The sequence below is a fragment of the Lactuca virosa genome, chromosome 4 (assembly GCF_052849685.1).
Source record: "Lactuca virosa cultivar CGN04683 chromosome 4, Lactuca_virosa_CGN04683_v6, whole genome shotgun sequence".
Lineage (NCBI taxonomy): Eukaryota > Viridiplantae > Streptophyta > Magnoliopsida > Asterales > Asteraceae > Lactuca > Lactuca virosa.
The window spans coordinates 224485326-224490868 of record NC_136429.1 but is presented as its reverse complement, the minus strand read 5'-3'; the positions used below and the strand labels follow the sequence as shown (position 1 = coordinate 224490868).

General features: G+C 34.3%; 1 long non-coding RNA gene and 1 pseudogene across 1 annotated transcript; one reads left to right on the top strand and one right to left on the bottom strand.

Moving 5' to 3' along the window:
- Positions 1 to 512: 512 nt before the first annotated feature.
- On the bottom strand, positions 513 to 2478 carry LOC145168743 (uncharacterized). The gene is made up of 3 exons (XR_013742052.1): positions 2201 to 2478; positions 2026 to 2110; positions 513 to 673 (listed from the first exon to the last, which is right to left on the bottom strand). It is a non-coding gene; the product is annotated as an uncharacterized LOC145168743 (long non-coding RNA).
- A 2076-nt stretch (positions 2479 to 4554) lies between these two features.
- LOC145105659 (U-box domain-containing protein 12-like) lies at positions 4555 to 5144 on the top strand (annotated as a pseudogene).
- The last annotated feature ends 399 nt before the right edge of the window (positions 5145 to 5543 follow it).

Here is a 5543-nt window from a genome sequence, read left to right as displayed (position 1 = left end):
GAGTCTAAATGTATGATGTGTACGAGTCTTATTGTGAAAGTATGTAATGTTATATTTTAGTCTTCAATGTTTGATTCTGAAAGTATGATTGGTTTCGGAGTTTTGTACACTAGGTTTCGTAGTGACATGTGTGAAATAGCTTGACAGTCTGTCATTGCCTAAGTGTCATGTTTTTATTGGTTATTTCTCTAACCGACTCTGTTTGTCAACGTATAAATATGGATGTTAGTTAGAAAGTAGAGTGTGCTTTTTGACAAGTTCTTACATCCAAAGTTGTAATCATGTTTTCATAATCTAATATAGTATCATAATCTTATTTACTCTCTTGTATAATTTATACTTTCATTTTCAATCACGATTTCATACTTTTAGAATCAATTCGATCCTACACAATTCAGTATTTAGCTATGCAATGCAATGCATTTATGTCACACCCCCAAACCAAGGATGGCGGAAACGTCCGGGGGTGGAGGACTTCATGTATAGTATCATAACAGCAATTGTAATAGTAATTCAAGCAAACACAACCAACATATATATAATTGAAAAAATATTACATCATTGTATGAATTACATGTTTACGAATCAATTACAATATGTTGATAAAATATGAAATAGTAGACGCCTTAGCGTCCCATCCTCAAAAGCACTTGATTACCTGTTTAATGATTTCCTGAGAATACAAGTTGTTTGAAAAAGTGTCAACACAAAGGTTGGTGAGTTCATAAGCTTTTCATTTGTAAAAGTAGTATTTGTGTTAGAAAAATCCAATATTTTCCTTAATGTGTAAATGTAGTCTTAAAACCCAAAGACCGAAATGTACAAGTAATTTGTCATATTTATAGTAAAACAATGCAATTTTAAATCGACATAAAATCGTTAAATTTTAATGAAGTTCCCGTAAATTACAATGTTTGTTAATACTTTATGTGAGTTTATTATAACCATACTATGACCAAGGTTGCCTAAAACGACGTTCTTCAGGCGTCGGAAATGTTATGACATTTGTCACCCCAGACCTATCGGTCTAACTGTTGCATGCAGTTTAGGTGTGGGTTTGTCAAACCCAATATAGATCTATACACAAGTATCACGCTCTCCCTCAAGGAGACTCTGGTTACAATACAGGACTTAATGGTAATTTGAAGTAATTGTCTCACAAAGTCATTAACGGAATTTCGTGTTATGAAAACTTGGTACCGTATGGCCGTACCTTGCTTAATGAAAATATCCTTTGTATAAATGTACCCTTTTTAAATGTATGTGTTATGTAATGTATCATAAACTATACCTATTATAGTTTATCAACCAAGGGTAGTACGTGGTAATGTATGCAAACTATATTCAAAATAGTTTATTTAATGTTTGAATGTATCGATTGTACTTTGATTATAATCACTTGTTATTCTTTATATTTTATATGACCAAATCCATTTGTAAACTGATGTGTGTCTAAATATTAAGATAAAATGTCATATATTGCAGTAACATATAGTCACATAAAGATATACACCTTGCTCAACATGTTACAAGATGAAATGAAATTAACAGCAACTTTTCGTTAAAAACAGTTTCTGTTACCGTTCTTAGAAAATTTATAGAAAAATCATCACAGCTCTAAATCCAAATCCGCAAATTTTGAGAGTTTGGAATATGAGTCTAGTTTGTTCGTGAATTTTATCATGATTTTTAGTGATCTCTAACAGAGGTGAAAATGTTCATAATCACAGACTGGTCGGGGTTTGCCTCTGAAATGACAGGCAGTTTTGTAAAAATCACCATTAATTGTAGAAAAATCATTTGGAGGTGTGCAAGTAGTCATTTTAAAGCTAAGAGTTTGAACTACTTGCATCTGAAACAGTTTTGAAAACTAAAATTTTTAAGTTAGCCAAAACAGTCCGTGATTAACGTCCATCTTTTCTGATGCAATCTGTTAGAAAAAGTTTAATTGTGTTCTTGATGATTTTACTTGTATTCCCCCCTTAAAACTTAAGAAAAACATGTAAATGTATGGTATGAACTCACTTTATGTGGTTTCAGTGGATGAAAGTGAGAGAGAGGAAGTGTTCAACTCAAGAACACTAAGAAGATGTCTTGATGATTCGAAAATCTAACACCGAATAAGATGGAACTTGTGTAAGATATCAATGATTTGAGTAGAATGGAGTTTAATAATTATGTGAATGATGAAGATACTTACTAATTGAAGCAAGAAATCCCTGGAGAAAGCCTTGAAGTTCTTGAAGTTGAGAGAAAAGATGAGAGAATTTTGGAGAGTGTTCTTGGTTGCTAAGTGTAGAATGAAAGAGTTTTTATGGAGGATGAGGAGAGAGGATCAATCCTCCAGCTCTTAGAACGTGGGAAGAGCTGGAGATTGGTTGTAAAGGTCCACTAAGGAGACAAGGAGTAGTGGGAAAGAGTGGATGATCATAGAGTGAGGTGGTGGTGGCTTGCTTTTGTCATAAAATAAGGAAAAGCAAATATTCCCTCAATAATTAGTCCAACCACCAATTCTTTTAATACATTTTTATAAAAACCCTGGAGATTTATATATTTTGGGGCCTTAGTTTATAAAATAAAGTTTTGGGTGAAAATCCCACGTTAAAATAATGAAAAACGGAGTTAAAACGAAGTCGTAGTCGAAAAACCGGAAAAATTATGACACGCAAACATGCATGTCGTCTTCTTTTATGACAGGGGCTTCCTTGATACTCATTGCGTGTCCTAAACACGCGAGTCGTAAGTTTACGACAGACAAATGTGTGTCGTCTTCCTTTATGACAGGGACTTCGGTCCTGAAGCTTCAGTTTTGGGTCCTTAAGCCTATTTTACCCGTTTTTACCCCGTTTCAAGTGGTTTTTGACCCAGTTAAGGGTCGGGATGGCCCGAATGATTACAAAAAATTAAAGGAACTTTTGAGAGAGATTTGGGAGAGATTTGGGAGAGATTTTAATAGAGAGAGGTTGAGTGAAAGAGATTGTGAGAGGTTTCGTTTGTGATCTTTTTGAGTGTCCGGCTTCGCAACGAAAGGTCCATAAACCCCGTTAAGCCATGATTTAGTGTCTTACACAATCCCGATGATTGTGCAATAGTGTTTTATCGCTTTGGTTTGTTGTTTAGCATTGTTAAGGCTAAGGAAAATCAAACACATGAACTTTCCAAATGATGATTTCTCATTAAAATAGCGAATTGTATAGTGATTACATAACGTAAACCCTAGCATACAAGGGTTATTGGAGTTGACCGGTTTGACTTGTTGACTTTGAATTGACCGAAATTTGACGGTTGTCACAATTTATGTTGCCATTTCCATATCAAAATAGCGATACTTGAAACCTCAACCTTTGGCTGAGGGGCACATATCCATCAACTTTTGATATTGCTTGACTATAAGCTCTTTGGTCTACAACCACCAATTATGTACCATATTTCATAGAAGAATAGCTATAGTTGTTGATTCCATAGCAACTTTTCAGAGCTAACCAAGATTTAGCTAAAAATGCAATTTTGTAGCTGTTTTTGTAACAAAATACCTACGACCACCCATTCTATAGCATATTCCGTAGTAGAATAGCTATAGATTTGAATTGTGTAGTAACTTTCTGTAGCTATTTAAGATTTTTCTTGTATTGATTGTGTGTGTCTTTTCGGTTTGGATACAAACTTTTTACATTTTTTTGTTTCGGTTTCGAGTTTTCCATAAATAAATATGGAAATCTCCAAAAAAGTCTCAATATTTTGGTGCAGTTTATGAAAAAATCTCAAATTTTATTTTGCTAACAAAAAAGTCCAATTACTGAATAAAAAAGTCAAGTCAACCCTTTTTTTACTTATAACTTATATTTTACCCAGTTAGCTCAAGAAAAATCCTATTAGTTGGGACAGTTTATAAAAAAGTACTATTTTATTTTTTACTTCAACTCTTTTACCTTTCACTAAAATTCTGGAAATTTCTTGGTTCAAATATTGAATAGAATTAAATGTCATTAACCTCTATAAATCTAAGGATCAAAGTCCTCTATAACCAACTATTTACCACAAACAATAACGTAAGCATCATTTTGAACTCGTCATTGTCCATATAATCTCTTTCTCACACAAATTTATGTTACAAGTATTATAAGATATTTAAAGGGCTAATGTCATATTAGCCCATCAAACTTGTTGGGTTTGTTTTAAAAGATCACCTAACTTCTTTTTTTTTTTGTACATTAAAGGAATGAACTCTCGTTTGATCTGTTAAAAATGCCAGTTAACCTACTATAACAGGTTGTAGCTTCCTTTCCTCCAAAGAAAAGGTTAAAAGATAGTGATGGATAGTTTATTTATGTAAGCACTAAATCAATCATTCATGGCCTCTCGAGTTAATCTTTCGAAGAACGAAGGGCAACATTGTCAAAAATCCAATGTTTATAAAAAAGAATCACATAAAACTGAATGATTATCGCTGAATCAGGATGGATTCCGATTCTTGTTGGTTTATTAACATCCGAAGATCTTACTACAGAAGAGAACTTAAACCTCTCGGTATACGATAACAACAGAGGATTAAGAATGATGGAAAACGCGATACCTTCTCTTGTTCAACTTCTCAGATCTGGAACCATGGAAACGTGAGAAAACGCCGCCGAGACGCTTTTCAGCTTATCGCTTTCCGACGAAAACAAGATCGTAATCGGTGGATCTGGTGCGATTCTAGCGCTAGTTGATTTACTTGAAAACGGAAGCAAAAGAGGAAAAAACGACATTGCGACAGCGTTGTTCAGTCTCTGTATATATCAAGGAAATAAAGGGAGGGCAGTTAGGGCTGGGATTGTTGTGATGTTGTTTAAAATGTTGACCGATTTGAATATCATTATGGTTGATGAAGCTTTGACTTTTCTTTCAATTCTTGCTAGCTACAACGAAGCTGAACGACTATGGTGAGAGCTCAAATTATTCCTGATTTGATTAATTTTGTAAAATCTAGGATTCCGAGAAGCAATGAGAATGCTACTTCGATTTTGCTTTCGTTGTGTAAGCGAGACAATGAGAATATTGGATGTGTGATCAGAATCGGGGCATTGACGCCATTGATGGAGCTTGCTGTGAATGGTAGTGAGCGAGGTAGACGAAAGGCTAACTTGTTGTTCGGCTCATATTGAATGGTCTCGATAAAATATGGAGTATATAATAGTAATCATTGACTGAATTATTTATCTCATTCTTAATTTTTTTTTCTACATGATTCTTTAGTTAAAGAAAAACAAAGAGGTGAAGCAAGTTCTTGTACTTTTCTTTGTATTCTTGTTGGTCAGGATGGTCTATTTGATATGGTGAGTATACTTTAATGGAGGCAGTTGATGGACAAACAATGGTCAAGACACATATTTTATAGGTTTACTGTAACATCCAAATTTTAGATATATCATTATGAGAGTAAATTCTGAGATTTATGGAGCGACTCAACGAGTTGTGAGTCCAACTCGTCGAGTAGAGTTGAGTCATCCGCGTGGGTTTAATGAGCGGACTCGACAAGTCAGTGTGCGGACTCGCCGAGCTGG